This window comes from Lucilia sericata, unplaced genomic scaffold, assembly GCF_015586225.1.
Source record: "Lucilia sericata isolate MDLA Ls3-8-SP2 unplaced genomic scaffold, ASM1558622v1 Contig000526F_arrow, whole genome shotgun sequence".
In the NCBI taxonomy this organism is placed as follows: domain Eukaryota; kingdom Metazoa; phylum Arthropoda; class Insecta; order Diptera; family Calliphoridae; genus Lucilia; species Lucilia sericata.
The window spans coordinates 181,231-194,533 of record NW_023994538.1 but is presented as its reverse complement, the minus strand read 5'-3'; the positions used below and the strand labels follow the sequence as shown (position 1 = coordinate 194,533).

General features: G+C 30.3%; 1 protein-coding gene across 4 annotated transcripts in view; it reads right to left on the bottom strand.

The window, feature by feature from the left end:
* LOC119605843 (annexin B11) overlaps positions 1–13,303 on the bottom strand; it is a 39,262-nt gene that overhangs the window by 16,554 nt on the left and 9,405 nt on the right. The window contains exon 1 of one of the 4 annotated variants that reach the window (XM_037959165.1): positions 9,817–10,159. The exons of 2 other annotated variants lie outside the window; for them this stretch is intronic. The gene's annotated coding sequence lies outside the window, so the exon portion shown is untranslated. Of the gene's footprint in view, positions 1–9,816; positions 10,160–13,303 lie in introns of those variants that run through there. One more of the 4 variants, XM_037959167.1, reaches the window with a different exon arrangement.

Genomic DNA, 13,303 nt, shown 5'->3' with positions numbered 1-13,303 from the left:
CAACAGGAAATCTCAAACGCAACAATTAAACTCAACAAAACTCTCTAACAACTAGAAAAAAAATTTTAAAAACTTGTTATACGATAGCTTTTACAATTTATTGCAGAAAACAAGAAACAGATCAATTAAAATAATTGCGATCAAAATCAACAAAAAATTATTTTATTGCTGTAAAGATTAATTTTGATGTGTTTTTTTTTTTTTTAATTTAGACATTTTGGCAAAATATTAAGCAACATGTGTTTGTTTTTTGTGCTAAATATTTTTTTTGTAATTTTTTTTTGAAAAATTTTAAGAAAAACACACAAGTTGAGAACAACTAATTCAGTTAAACACCCAGAAACCATTTCAAAATATTTGCCACTAAATGTCTGCTGCTGCTTCTATGCAATTCTTAGAAATTTTTATTTATTGTTGCTAATAAAAATAACAAGAAAATTAATACTAAATAGATTTAAACTTGTAGAGCAATCATTGTGCCGAGATGAACAACAATCATTAGAGAGGTGAGATAAAAATATGCTATGACAGCCGTTAAATTTCATGAAAAGATGTAACGGTCTTGTAGCGGTATTAAGTGAATGTGATTCATTAAAGTGTAAATAAACATTTTCTTAATTTCATCATAGCTGATGCGTATTAAGAGAAAAACATAATAATTAAACCTAAATTTATTTAATAGAATGAGTAATTAATTATATAGACTCTTTTCAGCATTTTTTAAAAATAAAGATATTTATTTGAAATTTCTATAAAATTTTCTATATAAAGAAAATTTATCGTAAATTTTCTTTATATAGCAAATTTTCTATAAAAAGAAAATTTATCGTAAATTTTCTATAAAAGGAAAATTTATCGTAAATTTTCTATAAAAGGAAAATTTATCGTAAATTTTCTATAAAAGGAAAATTTATCGTAAATTTTCTATAGAAAGAAAATTGATCGTAAATTTTCTATAGAAAGAAAATTGATCGTAAATTTTCTATAGAAAGAAAATTGATCGTAAATTTTCTATAGAAAGAAAATTGATTGTAAATTTTCTATAGAAAGAAAATTGATCGTAAATTTTCTATAGTAAGAAAATTTATCGTAAATTTTCTATAGAAAGAAAATTTATCGTAAATTTTCTATAGAAAAAAAATTTATCGTAAATTTTCTATAGAAAGAAAATTTATCGTAAATTTTCTATAGAAAGAAAATTTATCGTAAATTTTCTATAGAAAGAAAATTTATCGTAAATTTTCTATAGAAAGAAAATTTATCGTAAATTTTCTATAGAAAGAAAATTTATCGTAAATTTTCTATAGAAAGAAATTTATCGTAAATTTCCTATAGAAAGAAAATTTATCGTAAATTTTCTATAGAAAGAAAATTTATCGTAAATTTTCTATAGAAAGAAAATTTATCGTAAATTTTCTATAGAAAGAAAATTTATCGTAAATTTTCTATAGAAAGAAAATTTATCGTAAATTTTCTATAGAAAGAAAATTTATCGTAAATTTTCTATAGAAAGAAAATTTATCGTAAATTTTCTATAGAAAGAAAATTTATCGTAAATTTTCTATAGAAAGAAAATTTATCGTAAATTTTCTATAGAAAGAAAATTTATCGTAAATTTTCTATAGAAAGAAAATTTATCGTAAATTTTCTATAGAAAGAAAATTTATCGTAAATTTTCTATAGAAAGAAAATTTATCGTAAATTTTCTATAGAAAGAAAATTTATCGTAAATTTTCTATAGAAAGAAAATTTATCGTAAATTTTCTATTGAAAGAAAATTTATCGTAAATTTTCTATAGAAAGAAAATTTATCGTAAATTTTCTATAGAAAGAAAATTTATCGTAAATTTTGTATAGAAAGAAAATTTATCGTAAATTTTCTATAGAAAGAAAATTTATCGTAAATTTTCTATAGAAAGAAAATTTATCGTAAATTTTCTATAGAAAGAAAATTTATCGTAAATTTTCTATAGAAAGAAATTTATCGTAAATTTCCTATAGAAAGAAAATTTATCGTAAATTTTCTATAGAAAGAAAATTTATCGTAAATTTTCTATAGAAAGAAAATTTATCGTAAATTTTCTATAGAAAGAAAATTTATCGTAAATTTTCTATAGAAAGAAAATTTATCGTAAATTTTCTATAGAAAGAAAATTTATCGTAAATTTTCTATAGAAAGAAAATTTATCGTAAATTTTCTATAGAAAGAAAATTTATCGTAAATTTTCTATAGAAAGAAAATTTATCGTAAATTTTCTATAGAAAATTAAAAAATTTATCGCAAATTTTCTATAAAAAGAAAATGTATCGTAAATTTTCTATAGAAAGAAAATTTATTGTAAATTTTCTATATAAAGAAAATTTATGGTAGATAGACTAGACTATAGCTTAAACTATAAACTAGACTATATACTAGACTGTAGACTAGAATATAGATTGGAGACTAAACCATAGACTAGTCTATAGTCTAGTCTATAGTCTAGTCTATAGTCTAGTCTATAGTCTAGTCTATAGTCTAGTCTATAGTCTAGTCTATAGTCTAGTCTATAGTCTAGTCTATAGTCTAGTCTATAGTCTAGTCTATAGTCTAGTCTATAGTCTAGTCTATAGTCTAGTCTATAGTCTAGTCTATAGTCTATAGTCTAGTCTATAGTCTAGTCTATAGTCTAGTCTATAGTCTAGTCTATAGTCTAGTCTATAGTCTAGTCTATAGTCTAGTCTATAGTCTAGTCTATAGTCTAGTCTATAGTCTAGTCTATAGTCTAGTCTATAGTCTAGTCTAGTCTAGTCTATAGTCTAGTCTATAGTCTAGTCTATAGTCTAGTCTATAGTCTAGTCTATAGTCTAGTCTATAGTCTAGTCTATAGTCTAGTCTATAGTCTAGTCTATAGTCTAGTCTATAGTCTAGTCTATAGTCTAGTCTATAGTCTAGTCTATAGTCTAGTCTATAGTCTAGTCTATAGTCTAGTCTATAGTCTAGTCTATAGTCTAGTCTATAGTCTAGTCTATAGTCTAGTCTATAGTCTAGTCTATAGTCTAGTCTATAGTCTAGTCTAGTCTATAGTCTAGTCTATAGTCTAGTCTATAGTCTAGTCTATATAGTCTAGTCTAGTCTAGTCTATAGTCTTGTCTAGTCTATAGTCTGTCTATAGTCTAGTCTATAGTCTAGTCTATAGTCTAGTCTATAGTCTAGTCTAATCTAGTCTACAGTCTAGTCTAGTCTATAGTCTAGTCTAGTCTATAGTCTAGTCTAGTCTATAGTCTAGTCTAGTCTATAGTCTATAGTCTAGTCTATAGTCTAGTCTATAGTCTAGTCTATAGTCTAGTCTATAGTCTAGTCTATAGTCTAGTCTATAGTCTAGTCTATAGTCTAGTCTATAGTCTAGTTCTATAGTCTAGTCTATAGTCTAGTCTATAGTCTAGTCTATAGTCTAGTCTATAGTCTAGTCTATAGTCTAGTCTATAGTCTAGTCTATAGTCTAGTCTATAGTCTAGTCTATAGTCTAGTCTATAGTCTAGTCTATAGTCTAGTCTATAGTCTAGTCTATAGTCTAGTCTATAGTCTAGTCTATAGTCTAGTCTATAGTCTAGTCTATAGTCTAGTCTATAGTCTAGTCTATAGTCTAGTCTATAGTCTAGTCTATAGTCTAGTCTATAGTCTAGTCTATAGTCTAGTCTATAGTCTAGTCTATAGTCTAGTCTGTAGTCTAGTTTATAGTCTAGTCTATAGTCTAGTCTATAGTCTAGTCTATAGTGTAGTCTATAGTCTAGTCTATAGTCTAGTCTATAGTGTAGTCTATTTACGATGAATTTTCTTTTTATAGAAAATTTACGAGAAATTTTCTTTATATATAAAATTTATCATAAAATTTACGATAAATTGTCTTTATATTGAAAATTTATCATAAATTTATCGTAAATTTTCTTTAGAAAGAAAGTATATCGTAAATTTCCTGTATAAAGAAAATTTATCGTAAATTTTCTATAGAATGATAAAAAAAAAAGAAAATTTTTCGTAAATTTTCTATAAAAAAAAAAATTTTCGTAAATTTTCTTTGAAAAGAATAGAGTGATGAAAAGTTTGTAGAATTGCTTAAGTGCCACAGCATTTCCCTTCCTGACATCATAATTTTTAGTATTTAAGAAAACAAAGCAACCGAAACAAATTTTATAAAAACCAGACACAAATCGTGAGTAATATGAACCAAATAATGGATACAAACTGTATAAATATAAACAAAAAAAAAAAAAGAAATTACAAAACGTCATGAATGTTTTTAATAAAATTAAAACTACCGAGTATAAATAAATAAATAAACTATGAGAAGGAAAGATTTTTAGTCTTAATAAAAATTGTTAAAAAAATAACATGACGTGTCTTAATTATTAAGTCTGTCAGCCGAAATTCTCATAAACCTGACAAAAATATGACGTGGTATTTGTTCATTGTACTTGAGAGCAAAAAAAAAAAGGTCTGAAAAGTTTACTTTACACACCTTTGTTTATATCTTTGAAGAAGTAAAGAATTTATGAATAAGAAACTTTGTTTTGGGGACAGAGACAGAGACAGACCTTGTGACGTCGTTGTTGTGAAATAATATAAAACCAAGTAAGAGTGTACACATGAAGTACAGATGATGATGATGATGTAATCTTATGGATTTTCTTTTAAACTTTATTTCTTTTTTGAAGCTACTTAAAGATTTTTTTCAGCACTCGTGTTGTGTTTAATGATTTGTGAACGTCTGTGATTTTAATAAAGCGTGGTAGGATGATCTAATTAATTAGTTTGTGCAATAGACACTAAATTAAACAGTTTTAAGTACTAGATATTTTGTTATGAAATAGCAGGAGTTGAATGTTTAAAGTTTAAAATTAAAATCATAGTTCGAAATTTTCTTTCTTGGCTTTCAATCCGATCAAGAAAAGATCTGCTACGATTAGCTCACCTCCATTTCCCTCTCCCACCATAAAGCCAGATCTTGATCAGATAAGGCTGAAGAAAGAGAGAGTTTTGCTTCATTTCCTCTCACCTTAACAATGATCAATTTTAAAATTTTGGCTTTCAAACCGATCTAGAAGTGTTCTATTAGTTCATCACAATTCGAATATGTTAAAAGAGATCATCTCTATAAGCACGATCAAGCTTCACAGTTTAAGATTTACTTCCGTGTCATACAATCCAATCATGATAAGATCTGCGACCATTTCCAATATATGTTAATTTTCCTCTTCCACCGTCAAGCCCGATCATGATTTCTTAATCATGTTAAGCAAAGGCTGAAGAAAGAGAAAATTTTGCTCCATTTTCCTCTCCTTAACCATGATTAAGCTTCAAAGTTTGAGATGTACTATCGTGGCTTACAATCCGATCAAGAAGTGATCTACAACTATTCCAAGATCATGTTTTGTTAATAAAGAGCCGAAGAAAAAATGTTCCAGTTTGTGATATACTTCCGCGACTTTACGATCAAACAATTACAAGTGATCGTCTCTTCAAAAACATGATCAAGCTTCACAGTTTAAGATTTGGGTACATTCGTGGCATACAATACGATCATGATAAGATTTGCGTCCATTTCTAATATGTGAAAATTTTACTCTCCCACCCGCCCGACCATGATTTCTTATTCATGATAAGCTACAGCCGAAGAAAGAGACAATTTTTATTTAATTTCTCTCTTCTAAATCATAACCAAGCTTTCGAGATTTACTCACAATCGGATCATGAAGTGATCTGCAGCTATTCCAAGATTTGTAAATTTTGTGTTCAACACAGTGAAGTCCGATCGTTACATGCTAGAGCCGAAGAAATATACAATTTTGATCTTTTATCATGATCAATCATATTAGATTAACTTTCGTGGTTTATGATATGATCAAGAATATTTGTCTCATCCATATTTGAAGGTGTTTAAATTTTGTTTAGCTAGAGCTGTATATCATTTCTCTCTCTCTTCTTTCTAATCATGATCGAGTTTTACGGTTTAAGATTTAATCTCTTAGTTTATACTAGATTCCGATCAAGTAATTAAACATGATCAAACTGCACAGTTTGAGATTTACTTTCATGGCCTACAATTTGGTCGAGAAGTGATCTATGACGATAAGCTGACTTCAAGATGTGAACATTTCGTTCAGCTAGGTCTCTCTCTCCCTCCGTAATAATGATCGAACAGTTTGTAACTTAATATCTTACATACACACATAAATCCGATCGATGCGATGGTCGCGGTAAGACTTCATCTAGGTGCTTGATCCTGTAATAGTTCTAGCGATTTAAAATAAACTTTAAGCCCTAAAGATAATTTACTCCCAATTTTATTTCGATCAAGTTTAGTCACAATAACCCTTAATTTTATAAAATTTCAATACATTTATTTTTAAACTGGGGAAATATATAGCATTCTTTCTCTGAATTGTTTGTAAATTACAAAAGTAAATAAATTTCAAACTCATACGATAATTAGTCGTCTCTCTACTACAAATTACTGACAAACACGAAACATCAATCATCTCTATAGAGAGGGAAGTATGATGGGGAAGTACAATAACAATAATAATCAGGAAATATTATAAATAGAAAAAAATTCCACAACTGGAGAAATAAAACAAAAATTTAATAAAACATGTAGGCATGTTTTTATTATTTTTAGATTAAAAAATACTCATACAAGAGTAACGATCAAATTCAGACAACTAAATTTGACCCTGAAAATTGTTTAAACAAATGTTTAGAAATCGAACTATAGGTGCACATTAAACAAGATCATTTATGAATCATGTGAGAGAATTATATATTTGACTATGCCGAATCGTATGTACCCTCCACTTACATTATATACCCGATTTGAACTTTAATATAAATTTATAATGAATTTAAAAATATCAATTCCGGCCAAGAATTCATAGCCTTACAATCCGACAATCGTTATCCTTGAAGAGATTTGCAAATCTGATACTTACTGAACCAATCTTGAAGTTATTATCGATAAGAAACACATATATCAACTGGTACCCTATACCTTCAAGGGTAATTTATGGTAGCAATGGCATAAGATATAAAATGGAATCTAAAGATTAGAATGTTGACATTTAAAGGCAATTGCAAGTCAACCCATAGCAATAGATTTATCTCTCTGTTGAATCAGAAACCAGATGTTCAGATAGACTTGTATAGAGTCTATACTCCTGGTTGGTTGCAAACTGGAGATTCATATCTGGTATTAAATAGATGAAGCATTTTGTTACAGTAATAACTGAACAATGGATGCAGTCGGCTTGGGCTTTAGGTCAACTAATTTCAATGCAGTTCCAATGACAATAGCGGTTTCTATCTAAGGCAGGAGCCTTAGCATATTATCTTAAAGAATCTTCTCTCAGTATAATATTATTGCTGTCCATGGGGGAAAAAGAAGCTCCCAGTATCTAGTTAATTATCCATTAATTAGAATCATTTGATTCACAGTCGAACTAGAGAGCTTATCTTACCTGATACCATGGGAATTGATGGCCCGCAGGGTAGAGTTTCAGACTATATCTTGTAAAGATTATTGGGGGTGCCATTTTTTACTGTGGTTTCACACAAAACTTGTTCATGTGAAATTTCATCGCTGTAGTCGTATTTGAGCGTTACAGTCACTTTCTGAGGGTGACCTTATATGAAGGGTGGGCTTAATTATAGACCGATCCTCATAAAATTTGATAAAGAGCTTTCTGCAAAACTTGTTTATATAGAATTTTACTGCTGTAATCGCATTTTGAGTCAGTAATGAGCGTCAAAGTCATTTTCTGAAAGGGACCTTATATGGCGGTAGGGTCAATTATAGACTGATCCTCATAAAATTTAGTAGAGAGGCTTTGGCTCATATGAAACTTGTTTATGTCAAATTTCATAGCTATACTCGCAGTTTTAAGCCAGTAATGAGCGTTATAGTTATTTTCTGAAAAGGACCTTATATGGGGGAAAGGGTCTATTAAGAACCGATCGTTATAAAATTTGATAGAGAGCTTTTAGCTCGCACAAAACTTGTTTATGTAGAATTTTACCACTGTACTCACATTTTTGAGTCAGTAATTAGCGTTAAAGTAATTTTCTGAAGAGGACCTAATATGGGGGCTAGGGTCAATTATTGACCCATCCTCATAAAATTTAAGAAAATTATTTTTGTTTCTATAAATCTTTTTTTTTTTATGTCGAATTCTATTGCTTTATATGCTTCTTAAGGTAAGATATGAGCATTAAAGTCATTTTCTGAAAGGGGGTAGGGTCAATTATGGTCCTATTCTTATAACAGTTTACAAAGGGATTAAAGTTCCCATAAAACATGTTTGTGCCGAATTTCACCGCTATAGATGTTTATTTTAGACAGTTATGAGCGTTGAAGTAATTAACTGAAGGGAACTTTATATGGGGGTAGGGTCAATTATGGTCCTATCCTTATAAAATTTTACAAAGATATTGAAGTCCCCATAAAACATGTTTATGCTGAATTTCACCACTATTGATGTTTCACTTAGCCAGTTATGAGCGACAAAGTCATTTTCTGAAGGAGGCCTTTTGTGGAGGCTAGGCGAAATCATGGACCGATATCGCCCATTTTCAATACCAAACAAAATGCATGAACTAGAAGTATCTATGTAAGATTTCAGCTCGCTAGCTACTTCCATTTGGACTCTATCGTTTTTTTAGCAGACAGACGGATCGACATGGCTAGATCGACCCAGAATATATATACTTTTATGGCTCTTAGACGAATATTTCAATGTGTTACAAACGGAATGATAAAAACATATTTTTTGATGGTGAGTATAAAAATTGCCACTAGCTTAGGGATCTGTGTTGATTCCCTCACCCTGTGGTTGATAAAGATTAACATAAAGTTTGGCCTCAAGACAGTGATTCACGTAAAGCAATTCGAAATACTGCCCTAGCTTTTAAGAGAAATCAATTCCTGGGAACATATAACCTTGGTGAACTAACTGGGTCCAGACCACTTAACGACCTATTAGGGTTTGCAATAAACTATCACGTTAACCAACTACGTTTCGTTTCGTTATAAATCAGCTGATTTGTATTTTGCTTACGGAAACCTGTGTAAGTCGTTAGATTGTCCCTGAGGCTGTCGTTGTGATTTTGTATGAAAAACACGAATCAGCTGATCCGTCAAGGAACAGAACGTGAAAACTAACTGAGCTTTAAGACACTGCTTTTTTCTCCTACCAAAAAGGGTTTAACAAAAATCACCTTAAATCCTACATATTGGACAACTCGGTAATATTAGACATCCACTAATTACTCCTAACTGTAGTATGAGTATAATTCGCATGTTTGATTAACTGTCATCAGAAGTATAAATATTAAATGATGACTCATAATATGTATACAGACAGAAATGGATATTAGATTGGCTGTGTACCAATTCATATTGTACCCATACCCATATTATGAATAACAGACAGACACACACACGTAGTACAACGTAGTTAATTTATACAGACGTAATATGTTGAAATTTATGTATAATTTCTTAATATGTATTGGAATTTTTCAATTTTTTCAAAATTGCACATGTTTATTAAAAGTTTGATTGTTTATGGTTCCAGTTAACAAAGGAATTTATTATAAAATAAAATCTTTTGTCTAGATAATGAAACAACAAACATAAAGTTCAAGTCAGTTGTATGAAAAATATATAATTTATCAGGGTAAACATATTAAACGTAAAATAAACCAAAAAGAACAAAAATGAAAAGAATCCATAAAAACCCGTATTTTTTCGTTCTATATAGAAAAAAAGAAACAATACAACTTACTGGCACTTGTTGTTGCTTTTGTTTTTTTTTAATGGAAAAATTTATTTTTATACTTTTCTAAACAAATTTTTCTTTATCTTTTTTTTTCTGCTACACTTTTGAAAATTTTCACACTTTTCGTGTAGAATTTACTGGGTAATTATTTAACAATAGACTGGCGATATATATATGTAAATATAAATCTTTTAGTTTAATTTATTTTATTCACTTCACTTATTTTCTTTTATCTTTTATATTATTTACTTGTTTACCGGTTTTTTTTATCTCTTACACAAAAAAAAATGCGTAAAAAAAGTACTCGTAATAAAACACGAAACGTACAATTCAAAGAGCAAAAGCCAACTGAATAATATTTGAAAAAAAGCTTGTTTTTTCTTGATTTACTTGGTTGGGTTGGGGATTTTATATAGTTGAATGAATTTGTTGTTGCTTGTTTGTTTGAGAGAGGAGAGACAGCTCAATGATCTCTTTTGTTGTTATTGTTTGTTTGTTTGTCTTTCTATTTAGTATTGTGTTAGTATGAAGAGTTGTATATTAGCATAACAGGGTTTGTAAATTAAAGTAGTACTTGACAATTTCAAAACAAAAGTATTCGTAATGGCATTTGTTCAAACATTAAATAGAAATGCTGTAAATAACAAGTAAGCGTTCTATATTCGACCGTGCCGAAGATTTTATACCCTACACCATGACGTGTTTTTTTCAAAAATTAATACTTAAAATATTCAAAATTAATATTTTTTACACTTTATTATTTTTCCCATCCATGCAGAATTTTTTACAAACAATTTTCCATTCTAGTTCAGTTTTAGTTCAGTTCTAGTTCAGATCTAGTTCAGTTCTAGTTCTAGTTCAGTTCTAGTTCAGTTCCAGTTCAGTTCTAGTTCAGTTCTAGTTCAGTTCTAGTTCAGTTCTAGTCAGTTCTAGTTCAGTTCTAGTTCAGTTCTAGTTCAGTTCTAGTTCAGTTCTATATCAGTTCTAGTTCAGTTCTAGTTCAGTTCTAGTTCAGTTCTAGTTCAGTTCTAGTTCAGTTCTAGTTCAGTTCTAGTTCAGTTCTAGTTCAGTTCTAGTTCAGTTCTGGTTCAGTTCTTGTTCAGTTCTAGTTCAGTTCTAGTTCAGTTCTATATCAGTTCTAGTTCAGTTCAGTTCAGTTCTAGTTCAGTTCTAGTTCAGTTCTAGTTCAGTTCTAGTTCAGTTCTAGTTCAGTTCTAGTTCAGTTCTAGTTCAGTTCTAGTTCAGTTCTAGTTCAGTTCTAGTTCAGTTCTAGTTCAGTTCTAGTTCAGTTCTAGTTCAGTTCTAGTTCAGTTCTAGTTCAGTTCTAGTTTAGTTCTAGTTCAGTTCTAGTTCAGTTCTAGTTCAGTTCTAGTTCAGTTCTAGTTCAGTTCTAGTTCAGTTCTAGTTCAGTTCTAGTTCAGTTCTGGTTCAGTTCTAGTTCAGTTCTAGTTCAGTTCTAGTTCAGTTCTAGTTCAGTTCTAGTTCAGTTCTAGTTCAGTTCTAGTTCAGTTCTAGTTCAGTTCTAGTTCAGTTCTAGTTCAGTTCTAGTTCAGTTCTAGTTCAGTTCTAGTTCAGTTCTAGTTCAGTTCTAGTTCAGTTCTAGTTCAGTTCTAGTTCAGTTCTAGTTCAGTTCTAGTTCAGTTCTAGTTCAGTTCTAGTTCAGTTCTAGTTCAGTTCTAGTTCAGTTCTAGTTCAATTCTAGTTCAGTTCTAGTTCAGTTCTAGTTCAGTTCTAGTTCAGTTCTAGTTCAGTTCTAGTTCAGTTCTAGTTAAGTTCTAGTTCAGTTCTAGTTCAGTTCAGTTCAGTTCTAGTTCAGTTCTAGTTCAGTTCTAGTTCAGTTCTAGTTCAGTTCTAGTTCAATTCTAGTTCAGTTCTAGTTCAGTTCTAGTTCAGTTCTAGTTCAGTTCTAGTTCAGTTCTAGTTCAGTTCTAGTTAAGTTCTAGTTCAGTTCTAGTTCAGTTCTAGTTCAGTTCTAGTTCAGTTCTAGTTCAGTTCTAGTTCAGTTCTAGTTCAGTTCTAGTTCAGTTCTAGTTCAGTTCTAGTTCAGTTCTAGTTCTAGTTCAGTTCTAGTTCAGTTCTAGTTCAGTTCTAGTTCAGTTCTAGTTCAGTTCTAGTTCAGTTCTAGTTCAGTTCTAGTTCAGTTCTAGTTCAGTTCTAGTTCAGTTCTAGTTCAGTTCTAGTTCAATTCTAGTTCAGTTCTAGTTCAGTTCTAGTTCAGTTCTAGTTCAGTTCTAGTTCAGTTCTAGTTCAGTTCTAGTTCAGTTCTAGTTCAGTTCTAGTTCAGTTCTAGTTTAGTTCTAGTTCAGTTCTAGTTCAGTTCTAGTTCAGTTCTAGTTCAGTTCTAGTTCAGTTCTAGTTCAGTTCTAGTTCAGTTCTAGTTCTGTTCTAGTTCAGTTCTAGTTCAGTTCTAGTTCAGTTCTAGTTTAGTTCTAGTTCAGTTCTAGTTCAGTTCTAGTTCAGTTCTAGTTCAGTTCTAGTTCAGTTCTAGTTCAGTTCTAGTTCAGTTCTAGTTTCAGTTCTAGTTCAGTTCTAGTTCAGTTCTAGTTCAGTTCTAGTTCAGTTCTAGTTCAGTTCTAGTCAGTTCTAGTTCAGTTCTAGTTCAGTTCTAGTTCAGTTCTAGTTCAGTTCTAGTTCAGTTCTAGTTCAGTTCTATTCAGTTCTAGTCAGTTCTAGTTCAGTTCTAGTTCAGTTCTAGTTCAGTTTCTAGTTAGTTCTAGTTCAGTTCTAGTTCAGTTCTAGTTCAGTTCTAGTTCAGTTTCTAGTTCAGTTCTAGTTCAGTTCTAGTTCAGTTCTAGTTCAGTTCTAGTTCTAGTTCTAGTTCAGTTCTAGTTCAGTTCTAGTTCAGTTTCTAGTTCAGTTCTAGTTCAGTTCTAGTTCAGTTCTAGTTCAGTTCTAGTTCAGTTCTAGTTCAGTTCTAGTTCAGTTCATTCAGTTCTAGTTCAGTTCTTAGTTCAGTTCTAGTTCAGTTCTAGTTCAGTTCTAGTTCAGTTCTAGTTCAGTTCTAGTTCAGTTCTAGTTCAGTTCTAGTTCAGTTCTAGTTCAGTTCTAGTTCAGTTCTAGTTCAGTTCTAGTCAGTTCTAGTTCAGTTCTAGTTCAGTTCTAGTTCAGTTCTAGTTCAGTTCTAGTTCAGTTCTAGTTCAGTTCTAGTTCAGTTCTAGTTCAGTTCTAGTTCAGTTCTAGTTCAGTTATAGTTCAGTTCTAGTCCAGTTCTAGATCAGTTCTAGTTCAGTTCTAGTTCTAGATTAGTTTTAGTTCAGTTCTAGTTCAGTTCTAGTTCAGTTCTAGTTCAGTTCTAGTTCAGTTCTAGTTCAGTTCTAGTTCAGTTCTAGTTCATAGTTCAGTTCTAGTTCAGTTCTAGTTCAGTTCTAGTTCAGTTCTAGTTCAGTTCTAGTTCAGTTCTAGTTCAGTTCTAGTTCAGTTCTAGTTCAGTTCTAGTTCAGTTCTAGTTCAGTTCTAGTTCAGTTCTAGTTCAGTTCTAGTTCAGTTCCAGTTC